A 12,198-nucleotide genomic window follows, 5' to 3' on the forward strand; every position below is an offset into this window, starting at 1 on the left:
TGAGGCTCAGGTTAAGTAATTTACCGAAGGTCACACTGACCAAGGGGCAGACGCTAGCTGGGAACCCAAGCATGCTGGCTCTAGCTGTCAAACCAATTGTGAATCTGGCTTCCCTGTACTATTAGGAGCAAGACACCGCAGGGCCCACCCTGGATAGTCTGTCCCCACAGACCCTGCTAGCATTGCTTCCACCCACGCTTTCTTCCCCATTCTCTGTGACTAATTGTGCTTGGTTATAAATGCCACAGCAACCCTCTCTAGGTTCAGTAATGCTGTTTTACAGAAGAGAAGAGTGAAGCTCGGGCCTCTGAGAATCCAAACCAGGCTACCTGCTAAGGTCATAAGAAGGGCCAGAATCCCACACCCAGGGGCAGGGCTGGACCAGGCTGCACTGTCTGCTGCAGTGCACTGTGGGGGTTAAGAATGAGGGCTCTGGAGCCAGAATGGGTGACTGAGCAAACAGGAGCTTCCACTTGTCTGTGGGGAATTTAAGTCCTCTGTTCCCTGGTCTCACATCTGTAACTGCGTCACAGGCTATTATGAAGATTAAACAAACGTAAAACCAAGAAGAGTGCCTGATCCTATTAGCATTGGCTATTATTTGGAAACTGCCTTAGTGCCAGGCCTCAGGTATAAGACAAGAAGTCTGTCCTTCAGTGGCTTATTCTACTGGAGGCCGAGAATACAAGGGCCCACAGAGATTAGTCTTGGGCAGTCCCCGCTCTGAGCTATTGGATCAGTGCTAAGTATAGCACTGTCCTGGGCAGGGCGGGCCATCTAGGGCAACAGCGCTCCAGCCTGGTTGCACATGGAATCATCTAGGAGGTTTTTTGAGACAGGGTCTTGCTCTGTCACCCAGGTTGGAGTGCAGTGCCTTGATCACAGCTCACTGCAGCCTTGAACTCCTGTGCTCAAGCGATCCTTCCACCTCAGCCTCCTGAGTAGCTGTGACTACAGGGCACATGCCACCACACCAGGCTAATTTTTATATTTTTAGTAGAGACGAGGTTTTGCCATATTGTCCAGGCTGGTCTTGAACTCCTTGGGCTCAAGTGATCCACCTACCTTGGCCCATCTAGGAGTTTTCAAAGTGCCTGTTTTCAGCCTGAATGACCAAAGCAGACAAGTCTTTGTGCGTGCAATCCCCCAGTGGCTTCCTTTGTGAGGCAGAGCCAGCACCATGGCTGCCATGGCTTGCCACCTGCGCAGTCTGACAACACCAGCTCGTTGTCCTCAGCTCCTGGGAAGGGACCTGGCTAGTCCTCCCAAGAGGCAGCAGGATAGGACAATATTGGATAATTTACTGCCTATTGGCCTCAGTTTCTTCCTCTGACCACTGGGGGTTCTTGGTTGACGTTTGAGTGGAATGACTCAGGTTCCTGGCCCATAGCAGTTACGAACATACTCAATGAGTCCACCCCTTCCTAGCCAACTGTCCCCAACCAGAGACTATAAACGTGTTAAATCTGAACAGGCCATGATTTTCAGCCATGCAACCATTAAAAGTGTTTCTGGCTGGTGAGGGTGCCCCCCACACTGCTGGAGGAGGAGAAAAAGCTTCTGGAAGGTAGTCTAGCACTGTTTTTAGGGCTTCAAAGGTGTTTAGACTGGTGGCTCCCTGAAATTCCACTCCTGAAAGCTAAGCTTAACAGATAAACCTAAATATGAAAAGAACTGTATGGATAAAGAAGTTAACTGAAATATTTAAATTACAAGGCAATAACTCACAAGTCCAAAAATAAGGATTAAGTAAGCAAATGATCCTTCAACTCACTGATATACTACAGAGGAAATGAGATCATTGCGTGACATTTTGAAGATTATGACAAAAGCACTTCCCTGGGGTAGGTGGAAAAGAGTAGGCTGCAAAGTTGTGTAGCACACAGCATGGCCATAACTATGTAAAAACACAAACCCCCCAGTGTAGGAAAATCTGACAAGAAATACACAAAATGTTGTGCTTGTTGTGACTGGATTTTCCTCTTCCCCCACTTCTGATTTTTAATACTGAACACACACCAATGTCACATTTCACTTTTTAATAGGAAAAATAGGGTACTTCAAAGAATAAGAAAAGCCGGCAGCTCCAATAGAAAGGTTCAGATATGGGGTCTCGTCTGGACTCTTCCATGCCCAGTGGACAAAGGAGAGCTTCCACACTGCCAAAAGTGAGGTTAGACTGTGTGACTCCCTGCTCTACCAGCCCAAGGAGCAGGTGACCCAGAAAGTGGGTGTGGCTGATCTGGAAAGAAAATACAGGATTTCTCTGGCCCAGTCTTTCACTCTGCTGCTTCTATTCCTTGGTCTGTTAATTCCCCTAAAAAAAAAAAAAAATCCACTAGTGGGTCTTGTATCCCAGTTTTTGACTTGGAAAAAGAAAATCATCATAAACATATTCCCTGATGATTCAGCAGCCATCTCAAACTCTAGCACTATTTAGCATGCCTATTGCTTTCTCTCCGTGCTTTCCATAGACACAGCAGATCAACCTGAAGATAGGGGAAGAGGTATATAGGGTAGGCCCTTACCATCTGAGACATTAAGACCTTGTGAAATACGACAAGAAATTATACAGCCACATGTGATGTGCTAAAATAATCTTTGGGACCAGTTATGACTTTCCGGCATTCCTTTCCTCCCTCCCTGTGGACGATCTCCTGAAAAGGATGCCCATCAGCAGGAAGGTAGCACGTAGCAGCTAAAAAGCAGTGTTGGCAAGGAGGCAGGTTCAGAAACCAGAGGTTCCTTTTTACATAATAAACTAGCAGAACACAGTGTGACTGCAGGTCAGACCAACAGCACAGCACTCTGCAAGAACTCCTCAGACACCAGCTTGTAATGACCACTGTAATCACTGGGTCCCACGCCAGGAAGCGAAGCTGACATTTCCCAAAGGCTCCTCCCTGCTCCCTCTAGCTCTGGCACTGGCTCTGGTCCTCCTGTTGGAAGCCTCAGAACAGCCTACAGGTCTGAGTCTGGTTCGCTCTTGTGGGCACAAAGAAGGAAAAGAAGAGGGCTCTCCACTGGGGAGAGGATCTTTGCTTGGGGTTCTTTTCCCGTCTGCCATCACAGAAAGAGCACTTTTCCCAGGGAGCTAATAGCACAGTAAGCTCACCGAAGGTAATGGAGGCACTTTCTGTAGCTATGAACAGGAATGGCTCAGACCACATGGTTCTGAGTTTAAGCAGCAGACCCTCCCAGGTACCTGTGGGCACAATAAAGGGTGTAGGTCTCAGTCCCAGTGGGCCCTTGGAGAGGCCTTAGGCTTGTCATGCTTCATCCTAGCAGATGCCACATCTCAGCTCCCTGACCGCTCAGGCTGTGCCTGACTGCCAGGCTACCAGCTTCTACCGGGGCTCTTCTTATCCCTCTCTGTGGAACCCCGACCTCGGAGCAGAGCCCGCTCCTTGAGGGCAAAAGTCACACCTGCTAAGCATAATGAAAAGCGGTGATGTGATAAACCTGCAACTGACATCCGTAGTGCCCTTCCATGATTACTGTGAGGAGGGATTTGGCCAGTTTTCACAAGAAACCAGGCCCAGAGACATGGAGCAACTTGCCCCACACCAGAGTTGCTGAGCAGTAGAACCAGCACTTAATCCAAAGTTTTTCAGCTTCACTACCCAAAGTTTCTGCACTATGACAGTCTTCAATCAGTGCTTCCAAAGCCGGCTCAGCAATGGTTCCAACAGCTTGCATCTAGTAATCACTTACTGAGCAGTCGTATGTGCAAGTTCTAACTACATTATAGGGAACAACCTCGTAAAGTAACATTGCTTTCCAACCACTGTTAAAGGATCGAGTGTTTTACATCCATTGCCTCATTTCACCCCGGCAACCCTAAGAGGTAGGGGTTATTGTCCCCCTAGTCTTAGAGATGAGAAAACTGAAGCTCAAGAGAGAACAGCCTCATAGCCAGTAAGTGGTAGAGAAAAGGGTTTAACTCAGGGCAGTCTCACTCCAAAGCCCCTACTTTTCACATGTAACGATGTAAAATCCCTTCCTAGAGAAGACAAGAAGAGCTTAAGTGGAGTTTAAAACCCATCTAATCCCTTCATTTATAAATAGACTCACTCAGAAAAAGGCGCATGGAAGGCTTACGTGCCGCTACACAGGTCTAGTGCTCAGGGGACAAAGAGGGACATGGTGCCAACGAGGCAATGAACAGTCATCCAGCAAGCTCCTCTGCTAGTCAGGCAGGTGTCTGGTCTGTTTAAGGAGACTGAGAAACTACTCTCACGAAGGCCATTAGCAGCTTGGAGAGCAGAAGCCTGGGAGATCTGAGGGGAACATGCACAGGAGGATGGGGCTGGAGACAACGATGGCTCATGTATTCACCTCCTTCCCCTACTCCTCAGCCTGCAGGCACAGAATACCTTGGTGATTATCCCTTACTCTAAAAGGATGGCCTTCCTACTTTATTAGTGTCAAAATGTCATTACCTTTAGCTTTCTTTTCTAAGACACAGGGTCTCACTCTGTCATCCAAGTTGGAGTACAGTGGCGCAACCATAGCTCACTGCAGCATTAAATTCCTGGGCTCAGGCAACCCTCCTGCCTCAGCCTCCTGAGCAGCTGGGATTACAAGCACATGCCACCTGTAAGATTTACAGGCACATGACACCTGGCTAGATTTAATTTTTATTTTTGTAGAGACAGGGTCTCACTACGTGACCCAGGCTGGTCTCAAACTCCTGGCTTCGTTCATGCAATCCTCCTGCCTTGGCCTCCCAAAGTGCTGGGATTATTATAGGCATGAGCTACCATGCCCGGCCTAAAACGTCATTTCTTTGATGAAATGATGATGAAAGTACGAATGGTTTTAAAAATTGCTTCCCTCCCGGACCTGCCTCCCTAGTTTTTAAAATTGCACCGTCTTAGGAAATAAGGAAGTCTGGTAACCACGAGGTTTATCCTCACTCCAGTGCTCTCTCAGGGAAGAGCATAGGCTCCACGGCACAGTCCTGGTTCAAATACAAGCTCTGCTGGAGACAAGGGGTTATTGATCTGAGTCTCCTTCTCCTAAACTAGAAAATGGGCATGGAACTCTTTCCTCTTCAGGGGCCTGCTGTGAAGACTGAAGAATTCTTCAAGTAAATTGCCTGTCATGGCACCTGACACAGGGTGGGGCATTCAGTAAGATCCATCTTGTCGTCATTCACGTTCATGGTCATTTTGGTTCTTAGGGTATCACAGACTGGGACTTCAAACCCAAAGGCCAGTTTTCTCTTTCTATCCTGCCTCTCAGATCTAGTTAATAGAAAACAAAGTCATCCCACTGGCATACTCATAGACTAAGGCACAGTATAAACTCAAAGTGGGGTATTACTGGGTAGCTAGCCAAGAATTCACTCTTCCCTGAATTCGCCCGCAGCCCTGTGTAGTGGTATTATCACTGTGTAGTGGTATTATCACTGTGTAGTGGTATTATCACTGTGTAGTGGTATTATCACTGTGTAGTGGTATTATCACCGAAGCTAACGATGCCCATGACATGCTAGCCGCCACGCAAGCTTAATACACAATACCTCAATTGTCCCAAGGACCATGTAAGAATTATCCTCATCTTACAGATGAGCAAACTGAGGCTCAGGTTATTAATTTTCAGCATATCGTGCTGTGGAGCAAGCAGGTCTCACAGGTGCACAGAGGGAAAGTCATCTGTCAGGGTCACAGAGGGCAGTCCTCCCCTTCCTCTAAGTGGGGTTAGCTTCCAAATGAGTCATTCTTCACTTGTTTAATACACCAAAGCATCTGACTTTTCACATTCAGACATCAACATGCCAGCCCTGGGGGGTTCGGTGGCCCCAGCACGAATGTCTCTTCCAATCAGTCAGAGGCACCGAGGCCAGGGAGTCACACTTTCTGATGCATCATTCCTCTAAGGCTAAGCTACCAACTGTGGTGCTTAAAGTAGGGCAAAAACAGGGATGACTGTGCTGTGAATGTGCCCGTTGTCAGGGTTGAAGGAATGGGAGTGCAAATGGGATAACACTGTTTTCAGTCTTCAGGTATACAGAAGAAGCAAGATGTTAGGAAAAAGAGGAGCAAGAGGGCAGAGATTATAACAACATATACAACAGGAGCTTCACAGTGTTCCGTGACAATCCAGAAGACCACAGGTCCACGCCTTACGACATCTGAGCCCTGACCAGGAGACCAAACTAAGGCAGCTCACCCACAGGTAGATATACAGGGGCACGCCCCAAATGCAGAGAAGCATGGCTCGGAGGTGGTGTTCTCCCAAGGCATGGGCTTTGGAGTAGGAAGATCCAAAATTTACATCCCAGCTGACCTTCACCAAGTCAAGGTTCCCCGAGCCTCAGTTTGCTCAGCCTAAAATAAGGAAATGTCTACTTTGCCGGGCACAAAGACCAGTGATAATATACATAGCAGGCAGAGTGAGGTGCACGGGAGGCACCTTAGTAAGTACAACCGCGGCTGCAAATCACATCCAAAAATACACAACCAAACTCACAAAACCTCACCGCAGTCACTTGCTGGGGCAAAAATTCCATACCAGATGCCTGGCCTCAAGTTGATCTTCTCTTGAGGTGACAGCCTCCCTCCTGCTTTGGGTCTTCAGCTCCTGCTGGTCTGGCTACTCCAACTCCCACCCCCTATCTGTCACTCAGATCGCACTCACCCTTTGGGTTCCCCTCCATGCGCCTTCCCCAGGAAACACTCCCTGAGGGCCCAGTCTCTATGGGAACTCTTCTGTCCCCCTGCCCAGTGAAAAGGCATTGATGACCTCAGATCCCACTAGCCTTGTCGTGTGCTCCGACCTTACCATCTTAGACCCCAAGCTTCCCGCAGGACAGAGAGAGTCTGCTGCTTCTCTTAAGTCTCTCAGGTGACCAAGCAGCAGTGTTGGGTTTTTAGGAAGAACTCAAATACCAGGTGATTGCTAGAAATCGGGAATTAGTACATAGCAATAAAACTTCACAGAATCATTCATTCCACATGATAGGATTTTAACATAAACACGATTATAAAAAAAAAATCTCTGCTTTTGGTTGAGTTCCTGCGTCACTGCCAAGTGCCCTGCACATGTTCCCACTGAAAATCCCAGCAAGCCAGGTGTGGACAGTGATGCTCAGAGAGCTGGGCCACTTCTCCAAACTCCAGCAGCTGGTAAGGTACAGAGCTGGGACTGTGTCCAAGTCTGAAGCCCATGCTATTTTTCTACCATGCTACAGGGTGCTGCTCGCCTCTCACACCTTCAGAGCTGGGTGGGAGAAATAAGGCATGGAGGGATTGTAGATTTTCCTGACATTACATAGCCTATCAGTTACACTACCAGGGGGCTCCTGTCTAGATTTCAGCTCTCTCCACTGCTCCTCCCCTTACTGACTTCTCAACAGGAGGCCTTCTTTCAAGGGGAAGAAGACGGCCAACTTCGGCAAATACATCTGTTTTACGTGGAGGGGGTCCTTGAAATCCAAGTGTGGCTATTTGGAGCAGGCCCGGCCTCAGAATGTGTCCCCTGAGTCTAAGTTAGATATGGGTTAGATATGGTAAGAGGTTAATGAGAAGAGTAGAATTATGACTGGAACACTGCGATTTAGTCTGAAGCTATGGACTTCCCAAGATGTCTTTTTTCTGAGATAGGGCCTTGCTTTGTCAGGCTGGCGTGCAAAGGCATGATCCTGGCTCACTGCAGCCTTGACTTCCCTGGCTTAAGTGATCCTTCCACCTCAGTCTTCTGAGTAGGGACCACAGGTGCATGCCACCATGCCCAGCTAATTAGTCTTATTAGTCTTGCTGTCACCCAAGCTGGAGTGCAGCTCACTGCAACCTCCGCCTCCTGGGTTCAAAGTGACTCTCCTGAGTAGCTGGGACTACAGGCGTGCACCACCATGCCCGGCTAATTTTTCTATTTTTAGTAGAGATGGTTTCGCCATGTTGGTCAAACTGGCCTTGAACTCCTGGGGTCAAGTGATCCTCCTGCCTTGGCCTCCCAAAGTGCTAGGATTACAGGTGTGAGCCACAATGCCCTGCCCAAGATGTTAAAATGCACAAAGCCTCTTTCCAGACCCAACCATTTGCAAAATGGCAAATATATCCTACAAGTCTCTTTAGCTAACAAGTGGCCCAGGAGGTGGAGTCCTGGCTGGGGTGCTGCCAGGTATGGTGCGGCTGGTGGAGGACTCCCATATGCCACATTCAAAACATACGGATTGTTTAAAGAGGTGGCTGGGGCAGCCCTACAAAAGGAACTGAGCACCAGCCTGTGGTCAGCAGGGGTCCACCCTTTACCTAGCCACCCGCTGCAGCCATCTTCCAAATTCTGTTCACCTACTTAAGTGTATCCAGAGGAAGCCAGTCCCACAGATTCTCTGAAACGTGGACGGTCGCCCAAGCTATAACAGCACAGATGCAATCACAGGAATGTGCTCCCAGGAGGCAACTTACTAAGAGGCACTGAAGTGAAACACAGGAAGAGGAAGGATCTTGCCTAGTGCTTAAGAGTAAAGGTGGGAAACCTGGTTCCAGGCCTCTCTAGCTCTCTCCCTACTCCCCTCTGGAGACTTCATTTCTTCACCTGCCAAATGAAGGAGTTGGGGCCAGCACAGGGGTTCTTAATCTGGACTCCTTCTAACCCCAAGGATGCACAGGTTCTGCAAAGCCCCTGAAGGCTGGGAAGTTCAATGTACATCCCAGGCATTTTTTTTTTCTTTTTCTTTTCTTTTTTGGACACAGAGTCTCACTCTGTTGCCCAGGCTGGAGTGCAATGACAGAATCTCAGCTCACTGCAACCTCCACCTCCCGGGTTCAAGCGATTCTCCCGCCTCAACCTCCCGAGTAGCTGGGATTACAGGCGTGTGCCATGACGCCCGGCTAATTTTTGTATTTTTAGTAGAGACAGGGTTTCATCATGTTGACGAGGCTGGTCTTGAACTCCTGACCTCAGGGAATTCGCCAGCCTTGGCCTCCCAAAGTGCTGGGATTACAGGCTTGAGCCACTGCACCTGGCCCCAGGCATTTTTTTAATGGTAGGATAATACACCATTCAGATTCTGAGAAAGGAACAGGGCACAAAGAATACTGAGAAGTAAGAAGCCCTTTGTTGGCCCCTTATTTATTAAGGCAAAAACTAACTGGACAGAGGCACATGAGTCCTCTCAACAGGGCGCCATCAGCACAGGTGAGAAGTACAACTTGTGTGGCTGGCGCTGAGGGAAATCTGGCCAAAGAGTGTTTGGAGGCAGGCAGACTTCAGCCCAATGGACCACAGTCCTTTCTAACAGGGCAACAGTGAGTCCTCCTCCTCCTCCTCGAAGGTTTCTCGCAGAACCTGAGACCCACAGCCACTGTTTTTTTTTTTTTTTTTTTTTGGAGATGGAGTCTCTCTCTGTTGCTGAGGCTGGAGTGCAGTGGCACCATCTCAGCTCACTGCAACCTCCGCCTCCCAGGTTCAAGTGATTCTCCTGCTTCAGTCTCCCCAATAGCTGGGATTACAGGCGCGCATCACATGCCCGGCCTGAGACTCCCCTTTAAAGTGGATGAATGTTATCAGCAGGAGACAGGCTCTATGCTGCGTCCCTGAAGCTCAATCCATGTCCCACTTATACAAGGAAGACACACACACTCTTGCAGCGTAGGCCCATGTAAGGCCCAGTAAGTCAGCACGGTATGACTGACTGAGGGAAAGGGTCTGAGCAGAGCTTAAAGCGGAGACAGCGTGCTGCTGCAAAGAGATGTCAGCTGCATCTCAAGTGTGCCAGAAAGTCAGGGCAGTGGAGCAAACAGTTACTGTGAAAGCTCCTAGACATGAAAACTTGCTTAATATTGTTTTAAACAATTTGATTCCTTGGAGTACACTGCCAAAAGTGCTGGTATTAAAAAGTTTGCCAAATGCACACAGAGAAACAGAAGGCAAGACTGCAGATTCTGAGATTTGGAGGTCTCCGTGGTGACCAGCAGGCAGGGTTGCACACTGACTGAGTCATCTTGTCTGCGTCTGAGAACCCAGACTCACTTAAACCTCGTCTTTCTGGCCTTGGGAGGTCAAAAGGCAATAGGGCACTGGGATGGTAGTTCCCCTAAGCACTTTAGCTAGTACACAGGCACTGGGTAGAACCCAACACCAACTAAGGGGAACTATTTGTCTCTAGAAGCAGCATGGGTAATTGGCAGTTAGCTGCATGGATACCCTAATTCCCTTCCTCCACTTATTAAGTGTGGGGCTGAAAATAAAAAAGCTGCCAACTGCCTCAGTTGGTCCCTAGAGACAGGTTCAGCTGTGGCTGCTGTGATTAGCAAAGAAAGAACCCAAGGGAAACGCTGAGGTTCTCAGGGCCCTTGCCAGGAGGAAGATGCTGAGGTGCCATTACTAGCTAAAGGGGAGCGGTCACTTTTCCATATGGGGACAGAATAATTCGTGGTTACAAAAAGAAAGATGCCAACAAGGTCGTTCCCACAGAGAGGTCCACAGGAACTTCTGGTTACAACAACCAGTTATAAAGCCCACTAAGCCAAGGGGAACTCACTGGAGGCACTTGCTAAGGGGTTTGGAGATCTCTCTGGGGGACACAACGCTATCACAAATTGTTAGTGAGAAGCAAAGTGAAAACGTATGATTAGCCTATGAGGATTTGGCAAAAACAAACAAAATAGCAGGATGGGGGCAATACACCGAGCCATCATTGACGCAACTCTCATTAGGAGCTAGGAACTGCGCCGGGCACAGCCTACGGTGAGCAACACTTACTGCACTGACCAGACGTGGAAATGGGGGCCCACGGAAGGTAGATCACTTGCCCAAAACCGCCCAGCTAGGAAGGAGAGCTGCCGTTTAAACCTAGACTGACCAGTCCAACAGGTTCAACAGCAAGTCTCTTGATGTCTTGACACCAATATAGAAGCAAAGGTTTCTCATCTTCCTATTCAGATGTTCCCCTTTCTGCCTTCCCATGCTCTGGAAGGTGCCTGCACAGTCTCACACTTTCTGGAGACACGTGCTGCTGGTGTGGCATCTCATCTCCTCCTCCTGCGGGACTGACAGTTCTCCCCTCATTGTTACTGACTCACCTGCCTAAAATATAGCCTTGCTCACCACTACCCACTCACCCTCATCTTTTTTGGCAGGATGAAGTTCATTCTCCTCAGGCTGGCATTCAAGGCTCTTGGCAACTTAGCCCTATTTAGCTTTCTACTCTAGCCTCTAGGTGTGAACTCTAGGTGTGAACACACCTAGGGATAGGCACTCTCCACAAATTCCAGTGTTCTGTCTTTGGATGTGGTATGTCCCCTACTTCAAATTTCTTCAAGGTCCACCTTAAGTCACGTGTCCTCTACTTTGCTATCCCTTAATTCTTTGGCAAAAGCCAGCTCCCTCCTCTGAGCTCCTGGTGACCCTGAGACAGTGTGGTGCATATGGACTTGCTCAGATGACCTCTCTTTGGTAGCTCGATGGAGAGCATGAGCACTGGAGCTCTGGCCCTTGAGCTGGCATGAGTTAGCCATGTGGCCAGTGGTAAATCACTTTCTTTCTCTGGAGTGGGAGTTGGGACGACAATACTCTGGACGCAGGTGAGGATTTCACAACATTTGAAAAAGAGTGGGGAGTACTGACGCTGAGCCTGCATAGGCCTAGGCTAATGTGTGGGCTTTTGTTTTTAAGCAAAAATGTTTAAAAAGTAAAAAAAATATAATTTTTTAAAATAGAAAAAAGCTTATAGAATAAGGATACGAAGAAAGAAGGGCCAGGCACGGAGGCTCAGGCTTGTAAGCCCAGCACTTTGGGAGGCTGAGGCGGGAGGACAGCTTGAGCCCAGAAGGTCGAGGCTGCAGTAAGCCGAGATCATGCCACTGCACTCCAACCTGGGTGACAGAGCGTGACTCTGTCTCATGTTTGTGTTTTAAGCTAAATGCTAATGAATCAAGAAGTTTTAAAAAGTTTTTTAGTTTAGAAAGCAAAAAAGTTACAGTAAGCTAAGGTTAATTATTTTTAAAGAAAGAAATTCTACAATAGTGCACAGTAATGTCCTAGGCCTTCACACTGACTCATTACTTACTCACCGACTCACCCAGAGCAACTTCTAGTCCTGCAAGCTCTATTCACAGTAAGTGCCCTATACAGGTATACTATTTTTAATCTGTTTTTTAAAAAAACAAAAAAATTTAATATAATTTTGAAGAGATGGGGGTCTCCCTATGTGGCCCAGGCTGGTCTCAGACTCCTGGGCTCAAGTGA

General features: G+C 48.2%; 1 protein-coding gene across 1 annotated transcript in view; it reads right to left on the bottom strand.

Moving 5' to 3' along the window:
* The window catches only part of STK35 (serine/threonine kinase 35), a 47,490-nt gene that overhangs the window by 5,088 nt on the left and 30,204 nt on the right, over positions 1 to 12,198 (bottom strand). The window lies entirely within an intron of this gene.

Source organism: Piliocolobus tephrosceles, chromosome 20 (genome assembly GCF_002776525.5).
Source record: "Piliocolobus tephrosceles isolate RC106 chromosome 20, ASM277652v3, whole genome shotgun sequence".
NCBI lineage: Eukaryota > Metazoa > Chordata > Mammalia > Primates > Cercopithecidae > Piliocolobus > Piliocolobus tephrosceles.